Below are 20,933 nucleotides of genomic sequence, written 5' to 3'. Positions count from 1 at the left end.
CTGGGTTATTCATTTTTTACAAGAATTAATTTGTAATATATCGGGGTTAGTGTAACGCTTTAAAGCGCCAGCGACCTGGGTTCAAATCCAGCCACTGTCTGTAAGGAGTTTGTACGTTCTCCCCGTGTCTGCATGGGTTTCCTCTGGGTGCTCCGGTTTCCTCCCACATTCCAAAGGTGTCCAGGTTAGGAAGTTGCAGGCATGCTATGTTGGCGCCAGAAGCGTGGCGACACTTGCGGGCTGCCCCCAGAACACTCTACGCAAAAGATGCATTTCACTGTGTGTTTCGATGTACACGTGACTGATAAAGATATCTTATCTTATCAGAGAACCCAGAAAAGGTGGACCTATCAACCTACCACCTGATTAATATCTTCAGTTCACTACAAGGAAGCAAAGGGCTAGCAAAACCCCAGAGAAAAACATTCAATACAAAGTAAAGGGGATCCTGTGCAATGAGAACACTCCACCTACAAAATGTAAAACCCAAGGGACTAATATTGCTCAAACTACACAATTATTCAGTATTAATAGTTCAAAAAAATATGGTTCAAGTGTGCTTGCTTTGTACATGTCATGTGAACAATACTATAAGAGGCAAAACAATACAAAAAATTTCATGTCTTCTGTAATTTTCTCTCTTCCCTGTGTCCTCCCTTAACTTTATCGAGATGGACATTATTTATTTTGTATTTGTTTGTTCGGGGGCACAGCCAGCATGCCATTTATTGCCCATCCTCAACCACCTCTGAGCAAATGGCTTAATGGCGCAGATGGTGGCCTAGAATCACAGACCAGGTAAGCATACAAGATTTCTTTTTCTGAAGGATACTGGTGAGCAAGGTACGTTTTCTGACAATTTTGTAGGTTCGTAGTTACCGTGACTGTCATGGCATCACTGGAATATACTAGTTTTATGGTCCAGATTTAATTACTCAAATTTCCCAGTGGCGTTCAAACTCATATTTCCAGATCAATAGTCCATGCCTCTAGATACCAGTCCAATAGCTTAACCGTGATGTTACCATAACTATGAAGCAAGCGCTTGTAGGCTATCCAGTTGTGGAGATGATACTGATACATACAATATTGCCCTCAAAAAGGTATCCATTAATCAAAACTTCAACTGGGTAATTTCTTCAACTAGAGGTCAATCTTCCATTACAATCAAAGTACACAGGTCTTGTATGTACGTACACACATTACATCTTCAAAATATATATTGTATTCTGAAACAACTGCACAGCTCAATCAAGTTTCTTCTTAGGCAGTCCCTTGGGATCAAGGATGACTCAATTCCACCATCTGCAGCCCTTTGTTGACTCCACCAATCACCTCCCAGCCTCTATTGCTATTTCCACTCTCCCCAACTCCATCTGTCTACCACCCCTCCTCATCTGGGCTCACCTATCACTGCCAGCTCTTGTCCCACACCTCTCTATACCGGCTATCTCCCCTCTATCTTTCAGCCCAGATGAAGGGCCTCGACCCGAAACATCAACTGTCCATTTCCCTCCACAGATGCTGCCTGACCCGCTGAGTTCTTCCAGCTGTTTGTTTATTGCTTCCGCTCCACTTTTGTGGGTTGTAAGATGGCTAATAAGACCAACCTGGGAACCGCAGACTGTTCCACAGATCAGGCAGGAGGTGATTAATGGAGTGGGCGGGTAGTTTGTGAGGTAGTGGGCTCCTTCTGCTGCCTTTGCAAGGTTTCTGTCTGGTCCTGACACACCGACTCAAGGTTGTCAATACCATCATAAGTGTACCTTCTCCACTTTCAATGGGCATGGGCCAGGGATTCCCAAACGTCAGTGAAGATCTGTATTTCTTCAAGCAGGCTTTGGGCACATCCTTGAATCTTTTACTCTGTCTACCTGATAATCTTTACGTCATTGATCTCCACAATATGAATTCTCATTTAAACACTGTGCATTTAAACTGTAGTTCTAAATTCAAGTTAACATTGCATGATGCTTCTGCTAAAATTTTGTATCACATGGTTCAACGTTCTTAACACCTACGAAGAACAGCTTGCTGATCAGTCTGTTCACCATGAGTGTTTCTACCATAACTCCATTAACAAGTTTATTTTCTCTCCCCAAAATCAGCTGAAATCTCACACTTTTGTTTAGATAATCCATTGCTGTAATACTCTGGCTCATCAAGGTTACTGCAGGTTTTACACTATTTTCTCAGGGGAGAACTGGCTCTTTTAAAGGACAAAAGATCCATTAGGATGCTCACAGTGAAAGGTGCCATCAATTATATACCGCTTTGTAACCCTTCACAGGAGCACTTAGGAAATCCTATTTTCTACATGACCAGTCCAGCAGTACTGTATGCAGAAATATAGAGGGGTTTTCAACTGCCTTACATCATATAACTGTATATTATAATTTTTCAGTAAAAATTCGACAAGAACACACATGTAACACTAGCTAAAATAATTGATCTCTCATCCAAAACATTCACATATACGGATTGAAACAGCTGATTGTTCCCCAAGCATCAGTGTATTATTTGATATTCTGAAGATGGAAACTAGCCTCGGAGGCAGATTAGAGAAGACATGGGATTTTCTTTACGAAACTGGAGATCCTCTATTTGAAGGTGAAGGGAGAGCAACTACAGTACAGAAACATTAGGCATTTCACCTCTTCTGACTGTTCAAAAATGAAGGGCATCTTCAAGTCCAAATGCAACAAGAAGATGACAATCGAAAATGAGGTGTTGTCACAGTATTTTTGACATGTATACCTGCAAAGTTTGGCAACTGGCAGCCCACACCATCACATCATCATTATTAAAATAGCATTTATTAATAATCTAACACTGTCAAATTCAGTGACATTGAGTAAAGTAAATGCAAAAGACCCATCATGTCAGCTCAATAACCATGGCATCGCTAAGAGAATGAACAAAGTAGTGTTTTCAATGCCTCTTGACACCTACAGGTCAACTGGGTCTTCCAATAAATGGCAATTGGAACTACTGGAAAGTTCTTGAATGGTTAATACACAACACCATAGTAAAATAAATACTAATTTGAGACCAAACACATTCCTATTTTCTAAGCTTCCTGTACAGTACAAAGCTGCAGAGTCCATCTCCCAGGATTATCAATAAGTACAGCACTTCTTAATCATATATGATGTGAAGATCTAGTGAACAGATTTGGTTACTAGTTAATGTACATCATATGATCCAGCGGGTTTGAAGCACAAAGAGTTATATGCTGGAACAGGGAATAAAAGAAGTTGATATACAAGCAAATGCTACACTCAACATCTCAAACTATCATTTCAACCTTCAGCAATTAAAAGGCCACACCAAGCATTAAGTTAAGTTGTATCAGCATGCCATCTTAAAAACATACACAAGTAAAATTCTCCTCTTCATTAGGCTCTGTCAAGCCAATCAACAAAATTACTATTGGTGCCAAGTCTCCCCCACTGCTCCTTTTACTCCATCATTGGGAAATAAGCATAATCCATTTACTGATTTCATCTTGACTCTTTGTCCCACAGAATTTAGCTATAATGAGGAACACAAACTCAAATTTACATTCTACCACATCACTTACAACTTAGTTGCTTACAACACGACAACCAACTAAACTGATTAAACGCGGGCTTAAAATCCACTGGAACTTCATTTGCACTGTCCAACAACCATTATAATCACTGTAGCTGATGTTGGCTGTTTACTCAAGCATTTCTGCTTATGCCAAAAACAATAGCAGTTTAAAAACAGCAAATTGTATTCAAGAAACCTCAAACTACGCAAAGGCCAGGATTTTTTTTTGTACAGTCAACGGATTCTAATCACAAGCAACCAGTTGCAATGTGGTGCACTCCCAAGTGATCACATACAAGCAAGCTACATAGCAACTATCAGAATACTTGGATTTTCTTAAATGCCAAAATTCATGGAGTTAATAAAATACAAAACCCAGTGATAAAGTGGTACATTGCATAGTCCTTGAGAAATTTTGGAACTAAGGCTTAATAAAGGAGGTGCAGAAAATATTGTATATAACTGAATAAAGAAGTACCAACAATTGACCAAATACAAAGTCATTGTCACAATTAGCTCTGACACATTGGTTAAGCTAAGCTCAAAAGGAGAACTTTTTTTTAAGCATCAGCCTCCTTATTGTTCCAGAATTTCTCAACAGCGTTCGACTGTTCTCAGTCCAGAATGCTGTTTAAAACACCACATTAATTAAATTACTTTTTCCTTCATGAGATAATCCTTAAATTTCTGATCTGAATTTCATTATCTCAAGTTCAATGTGCTACAGCTGCCACTTACTAAAATAATTCTGGCATTTTATTTGCCAGCTTTCTTGCATTTGGGAAGATCCTCACAAGTTTCTATTATCGGTTTTATGTTATAACTTTCATTCCTCTTTCTGTAAAGCTAGATACCTACAACATCACGGTTCTTTCCAAGCATCAGTCAAACAATACGCACTTGTGCAATGGCTTCTTAATTGTCATAGCACTCATTTTCCCTCAGGTTTCAACAATAGGGATATTTGCATTCAAAACAATATGAATGAAATCAAAAGTACTAAGGGAGCTAAGAATCAAACAACGCAAACAAAAATCAAAGAAAAATAAGGAAAGCAAGAGGAGATATGGATAAGAGTGAAAGGATAAAATACACCGTTGTTATATATTGCACTGAAAAGTTCAATCTGAGCTCAATTTCACAGCAAGTGTAATCATATTTTCACCATGTATTCGGATCACCACAAAGGCAAAAAGCACTAATGTACATAAACCATCAAGATGTGCCACTGCATCCTACAACACCAGCGAAAGTTTAAATAATTAAAAATGACTGACAAGACAATCACATCTTTTTAAATCATCAAAATGTCAATATCAATATTGTCTGCCAGAATTTTAACTTCCAACAATTTTTTCTTAAGTGGCTTTCCTCTGATTGTATTTATGTAATGGTCAATGCCATCCTCTACAGTGCTTTGCCAACTGTTGCATGCTTTCTGAAACACAACTGGTTGCATGCAGCACTTCTCAGGGTTACCAGAGTTTGCATCTTATTTGTGGTAACGATAATGAAGAATGACTTCGCTCAGATCGTCATCATTGACAAACTGGGATTAAATCAGTGAGCCCATCTGATGAACACGATTTGCTGTATTTAAACTATGGCATCAGCAGACTCCCTCGAGTAAATAGCCAACATGCTACTAAAAATTCCTCTGCTAGGATTTGCCCCACTGCAGGTACTCTTCCATTCACACACGATGCCTGCAACATGCATCAGTATTCTTTGAAGGGTTTACAAAATTGCCAATCACACAAACCATCTCTTGAAAATATAAATCCAAAGGAACATACCAGACTTAGTGACTGCTCCAGTGAATATCTATAGAGGGCAGCACAGTGGCAGAGCTAGTAGAGCCACTGCCTTACAGCTCTAGTGACCCTGGTTCAATCCTGACCTTGTGTGTTGTCTGTGAGGAGTCTGCACGTTCTTCCTGTGACTGTATGGATTCCCACCAAGTGTTTCAGTTTCACTGCACATCCGAGACATGTGGCAGATTAATTGGTCACTATAAATTACACCTAGTGCACAAGTGAAAGGTGGAATGTAGGGAGAGTTCATGAGAATTGAGGGAGAATTAAAAAAATAGGATTAATGTAGGATCATGGTGGTTGATGGTCAACATGAACTTACTGAACCAAAGGAACTTTTTCCGTGAGGCATGTCTCTACAATTCTTAAATTATCATGGTGGTTTCAACACATGTTCACCCATAGCCTGCAAAATTGGCTCAATGTCACAGAAAAACAAGCTAGAGTAGAAATTCTGAAATGGCAGCATGTTTACAGAAATAATTCAACCTCAAGATTGAAACAACGCTTACCACCCGAATCTGAGTCTTTCTATCATTATTTTTGATGTTAGAATAGCTCAACTGCCAGACCTCAGCACAGCTTAGTTCCATACAAAGAGCTGAATTCCAGAGGTGATATGAGAGTGGCTACCCTTAACATCAAGGCAGCATTTGATCAAGTCAATAAGCATCAAAGGAAAAACATTCAAGGGATTGGTGCCATACCTCATGCAAAAGAAGATGGTTATGGATATTGGAACTCAATCATTTCAGCCACACAACATCGCTACAGGAGTTCTTCAGAGCAGTAAGCTAGGAACGAACATTTTCAGCTACTTCATCAATGACTGTCCTTCCATCATAAGATATGAAGATGCTCACCAATGATTGCACAATGCTCAGTTCCATTGGCAATTGCTCAGCAAATAATGCAGCCCATGTCTGCATACAGCAACACCTGCACAACATTCAGGCATGGGCTGATAGGTGGCAAGTAACATTTGTGCCACAAAAGTGTCAGAAAATGACCATATCCAACAAAATTAAGATACCTTATCTCTTATCTTATTAAGATCTTTATCAGTCACGCGTACATCGAAACACACAGTGAAATGCATCTTTGCGGAGTGTTCTGGGGGCAGCCCGCAAGTGTCGCCACACTTCCGGTGCCAACATAGCATGCCCACCACTTCCTAACCCGTACATCTTTGGAATGTGGGAGGAAACCGGAGCACCCAGAGGAAACCCACTCAGACACGGGGAGAACATACAAACTCCTGACAGACAGTGGCCGGAATTGAACCTGAGTCACTGGCGCTGTAATAGCGTTACGCTAACCACTACGCTACCGGAATCACCTACCTTTGATATTCAATGACATTACCATGGTTGAGACCCCCATCATCAATATACTGGGGTGGTCACTACTCATCAAAAATTCAACTGAAACAGCTGCATAAATATCGAGGCTACAAGAACTGGTCAGAGGCAGGATAATTTGCAGCGACTGACTCACCTCCGGACAGAACAAGACCTTTCCACCACCTCCAAGGCACAAGTCAGGAGTGTGATGAAATACTCTCCACTTGCCTGGATGAGTGCTGCACCAACAACTATCAAGAAATCCGACACTATCCAGGATAAAGCAGCCCACTTGTTGGCACCCTATCGACAACCCTAAACTTTCATTCCCTCCACAGTGGCTGCAGCATTTAACAAACACAAAATACACTGCAGAAACTTGCCCAAACCTACAAGCTTCACCACCAAGAAAAATAAGGGCAGCAGGTTCATAGAGATATTATCACCTGCAGGTCCCCCACTCACCGCCCAGGCTGCACTGCATCCCGACTTGGAAATACATCACTAGTCCTTCATCGTCGCTCGGTCTAAACTGCAGAACTACCCCTGCAATGGCATTGTGGGGGTACCATCACCAGAAGGACTTCAGTAATTCAAGAAGGTAGCTCATCACCATCTTCTCAAGGGCAACTAGGGATGGGCAATAAAGGCTGGCCTTGCCAGCGACATCAAGATGACAAAAATGAATGAAGAAAACCAAAGGCAGTATGTTCAGTAATGGGCCTGATAACAGGGACATGGCTAGTCTAAACAAATATTCTGACACTCAGGAAATAATTTATACAAGCTGAATAAATTGTTTTCAAGATGTTGCTGTATACATTAGAAAGGTATGGATACTGCACATCTAATTTCCATTATACTGATGGCAGAGTTATACATTATACTGTAAACTGCTGACTTATAGTCTGGCTGTCTAATTCTTTGTTTCACTCTGCAAATAAGCCATTTCACATCATTGTCCACACTTTCTGAAAGGACCACGGATGGAAAAAATATCATACAACATCTAACGTGGCAAAACAAGTCTGAGGCAGCAGTTGACAGCAATATCTTCTGCTAGGTATAAATTGTTTAACCATCAGCACCATGTACATACCTTAAAGTGTATAATCAAGGTTACTGACACATTTCCTATGAAATATTGCCCAATATTGCACAATGCACTTCTAATACAAAATAATAATTCTACCTCTCGTTCCAAGAATTTTAGGGTAACTCACTTCCAGAATCTCAATTCAAGGAATATCACTCAACAGGATGCAATTACCTGGGAGAACATTTACTCGCATAGCAGTTTCTCCTGCAACCGATTGATTTTGTCCTCTAAGCTTATCTATGTGGTTGATTGTGACTAGTCAAGAGTTGTTTCACTGTGATGAGTAATTTAGAAAGACCAGTGGGCATTATCCACCTTCATACTTCAGTAATAAACTAATGTTAATGGAATCTAAATTCCTTTCCCAGCTCTCAAGTTGTAACACTTCAATACACAAATAAGGTAATGATGAATGCTTTAGCACGTCCTGCAGGCATAGTAGGTTTGAGCAGGACCTGGATCTCCTTCACTTTTGGGGAGTATCTCAAACAAATGCTGGAAGAAAAGACTAACAGTTCCAAATTCCTGAAGGTTAAAGGATTCCTCTGAAGTTGACCTTCACACGTCTATTGATCACTCTATATGAAGCCATACATCTTAGGCCAAACAATCAAACACTCAATTTCCAGCCGAAAAGGATGGAATGCAACACAGTGAGTGAAAGAGGAAGGATCACACGAACACAAGTACAAGGTTACAGCATAACTAAGACTGTAAATCTCAAGGGGTCATGCTTTGAGGTTCAAAAGAACTCCAGCTAAACCAATTAGCCTGGGATGCCAGGCTTGGGTTGGGTCACAGAGGTCAGTTTTACGACAACTTACCAAGATAGGGCAAATGTCAATGTGAATGATAGCAATTGACCAGGATACTTTTTTTTGTTAAAATGCTGAAAGATTTGCTCAGCAGTAATCACACAATGAAGAGGGGGTTGAAAACTTTGATTACAACACCTATATCTTTTGGAGGTTAAAGACAACTTCAGTTTTCTCTTATCTAGTCTCATTTCTCTCTACTCATTAATCAGTTTGAATTAGATGCATGCTGCATTTTCTCCTAGCATAATATCTGTTGCCTTATTGAAGTCGATAGGGCTTTCGTTTTCCTTCAAACTGAAGTGATAGTCAAAGAAGAATGAGCAAGAATTTTTTTTGTTATTTCATTCAGTTTTTTTAAGTAATTAACCAGATCAATGGCATCCATCTAAATACAAAGTTATTTCTGGTTGAGAAAACTCCCAAGTGCTCAGAAACCTGATTATCACAAACATGCAGCAACAAAGTGCATTTATACAGCAACTCAGATGTAGCAATGTGACAGGAGCTTGGTTACAGCAGCAAATTGGTGTTGTCTATCAAATCTGGAGAAGCGATGTTGCAAGGTGGAGACATTTAGCTGGAAATCCAAAAAGCAGGGCCAAGATGCCCGAAGATCTGTCACTAAAAGTAAACAAGAGGGGGATACAGGAGAAAAGAATGCAGTGAGCTGTAAACAGGAAGGCAAGAAGTTGCAGAAGACTGTGGAAGAATATACAAACCAACACGGTTTTTGAAAGCAACAATTTGAGAACAGGAATCTGTAGAGATTGGCAAGGACGAGAGAAAAGGGAGGGGTATTTATTACAGGGTAGGATTTATTTTATCAAGCTTCTCAATCACCTTTAATGGAACTCCAAGCAAAGTAAACCCATTTCATTGGGAGGTCGATAATAATCAGTTTATCAAGAGGTTTTACACGGTCATACATTTTTAAAAGAAAAGAATTAGTTAATGATCTCTGCATGACACTGCTGCAAAAGTAATTACTAAATGGTAATTCACCAGCAATTTTGAGACAATCCAATTAAGTTTAGAATTTTGGGTAAAATGAATAAATAACTATCAAAATGCATGATAACAATTCTCAAGCAGCTCTGGTAGCTCTTTATTCCCTCACTTAAAGCAATGGCAATTAAAATGAAGAGTGGTAAACGAAGGTTCACCCATAAGGACAGCGCTACTAATTACTTTCAAGCACCATTTAACCATTTTAATATTAGTTTAATTTCCAAATACTAATTTTGAAAACTAAGTCGATAACTGGAATTGAATTCTTCATTTGCTGCATGTTTCCAAAGCAAAATGGGGAAGCAAATGAATGTACAAACATTAGCATAACATGGGTTTCAGTATTAAATCCTTGTCTTCCCACAGTATTGTTACTTGACCAAAGTCATAACTGAGAGATCACTGTTGTAATGTGGCAGCAATATGTCTCATGCATGCAGCAGAGACAATATTGACGTAGATGAAAACAGAATGTATACAAGCCAGGGACAACCCTGGTCCATTCCCAAGTTGAAATATCAGTGCAAATGGCCATGGAACAGCCAGTAAGATAATTTACTGTCATTACACTTTAACCTAAATAAAACCTATTTTCTATCACTATCCGAGAAGCACTGCCAGTCTCTTTCTTGTATTTTGTTTTTCTGTGGATACATATATACATACATCTAAACTGAAACCAACAATTCAAAAGTTTTGTTTTATACTATTAAAAAGATTATGCAGTACAGAACCAAGCTTATCAGATGCATGACTTTCTTTGAAAAATTGAAAACAATTTAAATTTTGATCTGGCCACAGATATTTTCGATTAATATTCCAACCCGATTTCTTTAAAAATCCCCAGTAACAAAAACAAAGCCAAATGCCACCTTCCCAATCAAGAGCAAACCCTTTATCTTTAATCGGTCTCCTACCCTCAAATTAATTGCCAATCCATCAGTAGATGTGGAACTGCTGCCAGTATTATTTATATAACAATTTTTCTAAGTACATAAAGTAATTAAAATAACAGAATACATGTAAAGTTCTTTCATTAAAAGCATGTTATTTTAAATGATTATAAAATCCATTCCTTACACAAAGAGCTTCTTCAATAAGGGAAAGAAAACACATTCACTACCTTCAACTTGGACTCCGCCCCTCCCAAGATCCATTGGAGTGATCGACACAACACGGCTTACTATATCTGTCACCTTTTGTCTAGTGAAACCAGGGTCACCAAAAATTAGCTACAGGCTTACTCCATTTAATTAGCAAGCTGTCGGTAGTGGACTCATTATGTCAACCAATCGAGGCGATACCTCTTAACATATAAATTGCCTTTAAAGGGAAGGATTAATCCCAAGTGAGGGGGAAAAAAAAAATCAGTGCATTGTATTGTACTTGCATTTGCATTGTATCATTTCGATACAACGCATCAGACTGATGACATTTTTAAAGCAGAATAATATGATAAAATAACATGCAACAAGCAGAATAGTGAAATGATCAGCGATGTACTGCAGTGAAGGAAATAAAATGCTAGGAATATACACAGAGACCATATGCTGACAGCTCAGATATATTTTTAAAAATGCAATATGCACAACTTAAGTGAGTCACAAACCAATGGAGTATTTTAATGTGTTGAATGAATGGCTTAACATCACCTATTCCGATTCCATGCCATCGTTCTACTTCTCCCCTTCTGTCGTAATGGTCCCAACTTTTCAAGCAAAGGTTTCCTAATTCTCAGTAATTGTTAACTCCACTTTCTTGTACTATTTCCACTCACGTTAGAGAGCCGTTGTTGTGTGTATCAGTTCAGCACAGTTGGCAACACCTTACCTCACAGTCAGAAGTTTGTGAGTTCTGCTCCACAACAGGACTTAACCATTTAGTATAGTCACAAGCTTCAAAGCAACAGTGAGCTATCAAAGGTGGCATCCATCAAATGATACTTTGAGCAAAGTTCTCTGAGTTGCTGGGGATAATTCAATGAAGAGAAGGTTAAACACCTCATGTCCTGACCAATATCATAAAAGGAACACCAAGGTCATTGGTCACTTTCATGAAATTTTGCTGTATGAAATTGGCCATTGTAGTTTACAGAAACAGGGCTTTGAAATAATTTCATGGGGAGGGAGAGACAGGCTTGGGGGGTAAAGAGAGAAGAAAAAAAAGAGGGAAAGAGTGAGAAAAAGAGAGGTAAAAAACAGGAGATGGAAAGAGAGAAAAAAGAGGGAAAGAGGAAAGGAGGTAGAGAGAGGGAGAGAAAGAGTAAGGGGATTCAACCAATCGACACCTTCTACGTACACACTCCCCACTAGCAAAACACCTGATCTAGTCTCCCACAGAGTTAATTGTTTAAGGCACTGAAGATCTCCCAGTTTTAATGAACCAAGCTCAGAAATGGGACAACAGAAAATCCATAGAAAAGGCCTGATGACATTTTGAAGAATTGTGCCAAAAGCATTATTTACTTTGCAATTACTGGTCTAATATCAAGTTGTTGAAAAAGGATTTCCAAAGACAGAGCCCTATTTGTTTTCCTTCACTCTACCGCAGTTGAAGCTCCAATTCTCCTGTTTAAGTAACGGTTTGTATGCTTTTCCTACCATTTGGAGAACACACTAAGATAAGCATACCACATAAACATTAAAATTAATTCCAAATGGAATATGTGTCCAGGAGATTCAAAGAGATACCCAAACATTTTTCAAAACTAGATTCTACATCATGCCGAAGGTAGATTTATTAAGAATATAAGAAATATAGCAGAGGGTAGCAAACACAGCTCCCGCACCTTTTCTCTGCCATTGGAAAAAGATCATGGCTGATCTGACCTTTAGTCTCAACTCCACTTTCCTCCCTGACCCCCATACTCTTGGGTCCAAAAAAAAATTATCATAGCTTTGAATATACTAGTGCCTCCGTCATCGGCCCTCTTGGGGGAAGGGCTCTGACAATCACAACCAAAGGAAGAGCTATCAACCTGTCTATCCTTTCTGTGTCTGGGCCAGATGAGTGAGCTTTCCCACAATGAATCAAATGATGCTGTCTTTCTGTCAATTCCTTTAAGTTTCATACTATCCCTGGAACCCAAACACTTTAGTTTTTCGAAAGCTCTTCAGCGGAACATGGGAATAACACCACAGGATTGCTTGACAGCATTGTTAACAGCATTTGTGATTATCTTCAAACCTCCAACTTTTGTTCTTGATTATAGAAAATATTCTTGGCAAATGCTTTCACTTTTGTCCGTCTTTCACCAGTCCAATAATTTCAACCCTAGTCACACTGTACAAGTGCCTTCAGCCTTCCACCAAATCATGGCCCCGGTTCCAAAAACAAACATTATCCCCCGTTAGTGCACACAAGCAAATCGGCCTACTTTGAACGCACTATTTATTTTCCTAAATTAAATGATTTGGGTACCAAGGACTTTCAGCCAAGATCATCAAGGAAGTGCATAGAGGTAGGGGCTGGGACAAGTATCAGCCTGATCCCAAGATCCAATGATGAGCCATCTAATTGCAGCAGCTTTTGGGGCTAGAAATACCACACTGCAGGCACCAGACTTGCCCTCCAATAGATCCTTGTTGAAGGATTAAAGTGTAGTCATTCCAACTATGGGGCCTCAAGAGAGTTGTGTATGGTAATTTTCCATCACTACCTTCCCAAGTTGGGAATGGGTAATTTGCAGCCTTCCTTGGACATTTACCAAGCTCCTTTCATGATATTTGGAGATACAGGAAAGGGATAAGGTCACTCAGTACTTCCGACCGCTGTATCAATAGATCAGTTGATCAGGTCCTGAACTCTTTCGCCTCAGATCCTATAATCCCTAATCCAACTAAGATCTACAGTCTTGAACACTGTAACTGACTCAGACACAGCCTTTTGCACGATAGTTGTCCATAATTAACCTGACTTTTGTGCGAAAATGTGCTTCCCGATTTCACTTCTAAAGGGCCTATCTTTAATTTCAAGATTACATTGCCTTGTTCCACATTCCACAAAAGAAATTGTTTCCATATATCAAGCATATGAAATTATTATTTTTAATACTACATCCCAGAGCTTTAAAGGAGCTAGCTATAGAGTTAGTGAACACTCTGGTTATCATCTCCCAAAATTCAATATATTCTGAAATTGTTACTGTGGATTATTGGATAGCAAATGTGACCACAATATTTAAGGGGGGGGGGGGGGGGGGGTGGAGACAGTGGGAAAACATGGATATACCAACGTGTTAATCCAATGTCAGTAGTGGGGAAAGATGCTTGATGTAGGTAAAGGAAGTAATAACAGAACACCTTGAAAAGAATAACAGTATTCAGCAGAGTTAGCATGGATTTATGAAAGGAAAATTATGTTTAACTATTCTATCGGAGGATGTGACTAATAGAAAAGATAATGAGGAACTTGTGGATGTGATGTATTTGGATTTTCACAAGGCTTTCCATTATGCCCTATCCAGGTCAGTCAACAAGGTTACAGCATAGAGCTGAGAGCAGTATACCGATGTGGATTGAGAATTGTGTTTTTGGGCAGAAAGCAAATAAAGGGATCTTTCTGAGGCTGGTAGGCTGTGATTGGGCAATTTTACAATCTATATCAATGATTGGAGTGAGGCAACTGAAAGTCATAATTACAAGTTTGCCAGTGGTATACATGCAAGTGAAGTTGTGAGTAGGGAGGATAACGTAAAGAGAGTTCACAGGGATAAAGCCAACTGAACAAGTGGGCAAGGGTATGGCAGATGCAATATGATATGAAAAAATGTGAAATTATCCATTTTGATGCACAAACTAGAAAAGCAGAGTTTTTTTTATATAATGGATGGTGTTGATCTTCAAAGGGACCTAGGTGTCCTTGCATACATTACCAAAAATTAATATGCAGGTTCAGGAAGCAATTAGGAAAGCAAATGAGAGAAACGAGGACTGCAGACGCTGGAATCATGATGAAAACCACGATGATGCTGGAGGAACTCAGCAGGTCAGGCAGCATCCGTGGAGAAAAGCAGGCGGTCAACGTTTTGGGTCAGGACCCAAGAAGGACAGGAAGGGTCCTGACCCAAAACATTGACCGCCTGCTTTTCTCCACAGATGCTGCCTGGGCTGCTGAGTTCCTCCAGCATCATAGGAAAGCAAATGGTATGTTTGCCTTTATTATGTAAGGATTTGAGTACAAGGTTAAAGATGTCTTGCTGCAATCACATGCAACTTTGGTGAGACCACACCTAAAGTACTGTGCATAACTTTGTCTCGTTACCTAATAAAGGATATACTTGCAACAGAGGGAGCGCAATAAAGATTCACTAGGCAGATTCCAGGAATGTCAGATTCATTATTTGAAAAGAGTCCAAGTAGACTAGATGTATTCTCAAAGAGTTTAGAAGAATGAGAGGAAATTTCATTGAAACTTACAAAATTCTTACAGGACTCAATAGGCTGAAGGAGAGGGGATGTTTCCACTGGCTGAGGAATCGAGAACCAGGGGTCAAAGTCTGAGAATAAGGAGTAGGCCACTTAGGACAGAGAATGAGAACTTTCTTCATGCAGAGGGTGGTGAATCTTTAGAATTTTCTATCCCAGAAAGCTGTGGAGACTCAGTCACTGACTTCATTAGAAACAGATAGCAACAGATTTGTGAATGTTAAGTAAATCAAGGGATATAGAGGTAGTACAGGAAAATGGCACTGATATAGAAGATCAGTCATGATTTGATGAATGTTGGAGCAGGCTCAAAGAGCCAAATGGCCCACTCCATCCCCAACTCTTATGATCAGATCACTCCTCAACCACCTAAACCGAATACAAACTAGTCCTTCATTCATTCTAGTAAATTTATGCTGCATCAAACTCACACCAATGTACCCTCAGGACAGTCCCCAGAACCGAGCCCTCAAGATGCGCTTTAGTTAAGTTTTCATGCAATAAAATCATTTCACTTTTACATTCCAATTTCACTGTGATACAAAACCAAATTTCTTTGAGTCATTTTAGTTACTTGCACCCAGCTTTTAGTAATGAATGTACATGGACTCTTAAATCATTTTGAAACACCACAGCTTCTAGACTCTCACTAGTGAACAACTATTTGAATTACCTTTCTTCAAAACCAAAGCGACTGATCTTGCACTTTCCCCACAATGAACTCGATATGCTGCTACTTTGTCCAATTATCTCTTTATAAATGCATTGTAAGTTTCTGATTTAACCCAAACAAATTACTGTGCCTCCCAATTTTGTGCTATCTACACACGATATTAACCCCATTCCTTCATCCAAGCCATTAATACTTTATGGTGAAAAACTCACACCACAATGCAGATTCCCCGATATCTGATCACTTATATCTGCAATCAAATAACAAATCTTTTATCCCAATCTCCCAAGTAATTATTAACCAAGCTCAAAACATTGCCTCCAATTCTCTGTGCACACTTTTCATGATAATTTCATGAAAAAGCTAGCCAAATATCTTCCAGAGGTCACATGGATAAGACACATAAACGTGCCCCTATCCAATAAGCTAACGACATCAAAAAATTCAACTGCATTGATTTCCACTGCAAATAAGCAGGGTCCCAAGAATGACCGTGAGATAAATGATGAGTTAAATTGTCGCGGAGTTTGCATTTAATTCCTCTTTGGAAAAAGTCCCATTTATCTTTCATCTCCACCTGAACAAATCCAAAAATCAATAGCTCCAGTACATCACTCGCTCTTAACTATCAGATCACACACCTGAAATTTGTTATCATTTTGTAGGTTCACATCTGCACTTCTGTACCTTCATCATCATACTGCTTCTCTTTGCAAACTTGTGTAATAAATTCTTTCCAAGCAACAGTGTTTTTTGAAATATAAAATCTGAAATCCAGAGATTAGTCAGGACTGCTCCATATCCTTTTATAGGTTCCCCAATTGTTGAGAGCTCACACAGCCAGCCAGCAAAGCAATACTCAAACAACTCTAAAGTAACCTTTCCTTTGTAAAGCATCCCAAAGCACTCCACAGAAATATTATCAAATCAAATTTGAAACAGCCACATAAAAAGATATTCGGGCAAGTGTCCAAAAGATTGGTCAAAGCGATGGATTTTAAGGAGCACCTTAAAGGAGAGAGCTGGATAGAAAGATGGAGAAAATTAAGAGAATTCCAGAATTTGAAACAGCCACATAAAAAGATATTCGGGCAAGTGTCCAAAAGATTGGTCAAAGCGATGGATTTTAAGGAGCACCTTAAAGGAGAGAGCTGGATAGAAAGATGGAGAAAATTAAGAGAATTCCAGAGTTTAGGCTCTTGTCATCACAGGCACAACCACCAATGGTGGTGCAATGCAATTCCTGGATAATAAATAGGCCAGAACTGGAAGAGCACAAATATTTAAGAGGGTTATAGGGCTGAAGATTACAGGAGGGGAGCAGCTATTGAAGGATCTGATAACAAGTATCAAAATCTTTAAAAAAAAATCCCACTGTTATTTAAATGAGTATATTCTAGGTCAACAAACATAGAGGTGATGAGTAAATGAGAGTTGGTATGAGTTAGAACATGGACAGAGTTTGAATGACACAAGGTGCCTGTTGGAAAACTCAGGTCTAGAGGGAATAAATACATTAAAAAGGGTTAGAGCAGCAGCCAAGCAAATGGACGGGCAGAGTAACATGATATTACGAAGATGGTAAATGCAATCTTGTTGATGCCACAGACATTCAACCCAAAATTCATCTTGGGATCAAATATGCCAGAAATACTCAGCAAGTTGGGCAGTGTCTGTGGGGCTTTAACTTCGTCTCCGTCTTCACAGATACTGCTTAATATGCCAAGCATTTCCCCACATTTTCTGTTCTAGATGTCATGTTTCCAGCATCAGCTGTATTTTGCTTTAGCAGTGGTATGAACAGCATGGTTGAGTCTCAGATAGCTGCCAAGGAGAAGAATGGAGATTGTGGCTTGGTTGGGATTGATGGCCATAGCTTCGGTCTTTACCACATTTACCCATTCACATTCCTATCCAAAACTAAATCAGAAAACCACACGCACTGTATCTTCCAAGTCTGCCATAGTAATCCGGTCTTTAAATCCAGATGCCTGCACAGCTGTTCCAGAAACATGAATTCAAAAATCACAAATGGCAGTGGAAGAATGTTTAGTTAATTAAATAAATTCTAGAATAAAGTCAAAAGTCAAAGTCAACTTTTTTGTCATATGCACAAGTACATACATGCACAAGTGCAATGAGAAACTTACTTGCAACAGCATCACAGGCACATAACATCAGGTACGCAATATTCACAAGAAAAACATAAAATAAACACAATTTTTAACAGGTGAGCACTAAGGGCAATGGTGTGGAATAGCCAATTATCACAAAGTCCCAACTGGTTCACTCACATCCTTTAGGAAAATCTAACACCTTGTCTAGTCTGGTCTATACGCAACTGCAGACCCAAAAGTGTGGCTGACCTTTCACTTCTCTCTGAAAAGGTGAGTTAGCCACTCAGGTCACAAGAAATTACAGACGTTGATTAAAATGCTTTCCTTGCCTCCAGTGTGAATGTCTCACAAACATTATCACAGTAGCTGCTGATGTGGGTCTGACGGCAGGGTGCAAAACTTCCAACAAATCGTAGATGCTGATCTGCACTTGGATTGAAACTGCCAATAAAATTTGTTAACTATCGTCCAGGACTTTTTTTTCCATTTTTTAATGATGGAAAAGAATGTCTGGCAATGTGGTGCTAAATTTTGTTTTGCCACAGCTTCTTGAGGCATGAATTCAAGGGCAATGAGCTCATTCCCTCCCACACCACCTACCCTGTACAAGCCTCGACTCTTAGCATCTGCAGACTAAGTCAAACGTGGAAGGTACAACACTGGAATCCTACGAATTCCTCACCCAACAGATGCACACTTGCATTATCTGTCAATATTCAGCAATGGGAATCAACAACCCTGATAGGTTTTGGCATCATTAACGCAAGGATCATGAGACCTCTGCTATCCCCAACTGAGATCAACAAACGGGGCACATGATGAATCAGTCCTCGGGACTTCAGGGCTCTGCACTCTTACCTGGTATTGAAATTTAAAGCAACTCCCTCACAACACCAATCACACAATGGCAGTGGATGGACATGCACTTCAACAACCTACAGCTCCCAACAGAAGACTTTGTGGCATGAATGTTTGTTGCAATGAGGGCAAGCTCCTCAGCAAACCACTACTTCTCTCCACAAGTTTTAAAGAATAAAACAGAGGATGGTAACTCTATTATCAGAGAGAGCACGATACAACCAGGGCAATGCTGAAATAAGCTCTTTACTATTCACAACCATTTCTAATTAGTGGGAATGGGTTGTTGGCTAAGGGGAGAATCCATGGAGGAAGTAGGAATTATGTGAGAGTGAATGGGGAGACTGTCTCAGGAGAAGCTTTGATGGCTCAATGGGTGGGCTGAGGGGAGGGGGTTGAGAAGGGGGAGGGGGTTGGTGCATCCAGGAAGTAGGGATCTAAGAGAGAGGAGGGTTATAAAGAGAAACTGTGATGAGAACTAGGGTGGTGTATAAGGAAGGGAGGGAGGGAGAATGAGAATGGCTCTGTGGGATATAAATGGTAGAAGTAGGGGAAGAGGAGGAGGGAGAGTGGTAGGTGGGGGGAGGAGGAGGGAGGTAGGAATCAGAGGAAGGGAGAGTGATCCGTGGGAGTGAGGCGGCGGGAAGGGGAGGCAGAGGGGGGATTAGGGGAGGGGATCTGTGTAGTGATGGTGGGTGGGGGGAGGCTGTGTACCGGGGGGATCCGATGCGGGGGAGTTGGGTCCGATGTCAGGGTGGGTACAGGGGGTGGGGGTCCGATGCCTGGGTGGGTACGGGGGGGGTGGGGGTGGGGGTCCAATGCCGGGGTGGGTGGGGGGGGTCCGATGCCCGGGGGGGGGGGGGGTGCCGCTGGAGGGAGCGAACCGGGGTCCGGGGGGGGAGGGAGGGGAGGGATCCGATGCCGGGAGGAGAAGGGTCCGATGCCGGGGGTGGGGGGGGGGGGGGTTCTGCTGGGGGGAGGGATCTGGGGGGTGTGTGGGGGGGGGTCCAGGGGGATCCCGGGGGGTCCGATCCCGGTGCCGGGGGGTGGGTCCGATCCCGGGGGTGGGGGGGATCCGATGCCGGGGGGGTGGGGGGTCCGATCCCGGTGCCGGGGGGGGGGGGGGTCCGATGCCGGGGGGGTGGGGGGGCGGGGGGATCTGGGGGGGGGGTCTGATCCTGGTGCCAGGGGTGGGGGGTCCGATGCCCGGGGGTTGGGGGGATCCGGGGGGAGGTCCGATGCCCGGGGGTGGGGGGGGCGGGGGGGATCCGGGGAGGGGGGGGTCCGATCCCGGTGCCGTGGGTGGGGGGGGGCGGGGGTCCGATGCCCGGGGTGGGGGGGATCCGGGGGGGGGGGGGTCCGATCCCGGTGCCGGGGGTGGGGGGGGGGGGGGGGGGGCGGGGGGGATTCGGGGGGGGGGTCCGATGCCCGGGGGTGGGGGGGATCCGGGGGGGGTCCGATCCCGGTCCCGGGGGTGGGGGGGGCGGGGGTCCGATGCCCGGGGGTGGGGGGGGCGGGGGGGATCCGGGGGGGGGTCCGATCCCGGTGCCGGGGGGGGGGGTCCGATCCCGGTGCCGGGGGGGGGGGGGGGGGGGGGGGGGGTGTTTTGCCGCCGCCGTTACCTCACCCCCGCTCCGCCGCTCCTCCTCCCACCGCCGCCGCCGCCGCCTCAGTGGCCGCCGGGTTCTGTGTCATCGCCGCCCCCCCCCCCTCCGCCCCTCCCCGTGGAGCGGAGCCGGGAGCCGGGAGCCGGGAGCCCGCCGCCCGCCTCAGGCTGAAGCCTCGACCCGCTCCCGCACAGGCCTCAACTGACATCTCCCGCAGGAGGTCAGAGGGCGCCTGGCGCCAACGAGCCGCGCCGTGCGGCAAGATGGGGGGGGTGCAGTGCGCCGCAGCCGGTCCTCCGGCCGCCCCGGATCGCTGGCGTGTCCCTCACCTGTCTGCAGGCACCGAGCGGCCGCCAACCTTCCTGCCCGGGCTCAGGCACTCAGAGCCGGACTGTCCTGGAGCTTCCTTTGCAAATCAAGGCAGAAATTACTGGGGATACTCAGCGGGTCGGACAGCGTCTGTGGAGAGGGGCGGACAGCCAGTGGTTCGGGTCCTGAGGTGACCATCCTCAGGTCTGCAGATTTCCAGCGACTGCAATTTTGTTTTTTTTTTGTTCTACTTTAGGATTTCTTTTCAAATTCCCGCTTGTTTAA

The 20,933-nt window shown here is 42.4% G+C and overlaps 1 protein-coding gene across 4 annotated transcripts in view; it reads right to left on the bottom strand.

Moving 5' to 3' along the window:
• The window catches only part of LOC127581064 (fibroblast growth factor receptor substrate 2-like), a 75,118-nt gene extending 54,425 nt beyond the window's left edge, over positions 1 to 20,693 (bottom strand). For 2 of the 4 annotated variants that reach the window (XM_052035128.1, XM_052035133.1), the window contains exon 1: positions 20,355 to 20,505. The gene's annotated coding sequence lies outside the window, so the exon portion shown is untranslated. Of the gene's footprint in view, positions 1 to 20,354; positions 20,506 to 20,668 lie in introns of those variants that run through there. The other 2 variants (XM_052035131.1, XM_052035130.1) reach the window with 2 other exon arrangements.
• Between the last annotated feature and the right edge of the window lie 240 nt (positions 20,694 to 20,933).

The sequence above is a fragment of the Pristis pectinata genome, chromosome 20 (assembly GCF_009764475.1).
Source record: "Pristis pectinata isolate sPriPec2 chromosome 20, sPriPec2.1.pri, whole genome shotgun sequence".
In the NCBI taxonomy this organism is placed as follows: domain Eukaryota; kingdom Metazoa; phylum Chordata; class Chondrichthyes; order Rhinopristiformes; family Pristidae; genus Pristis; species Pristis pectinata.
The sequence above is the reverse complement of the archived record's forward strand: the minus strand, read 5'-3'. Positions and strand labels throughout refer to the sequence as shown.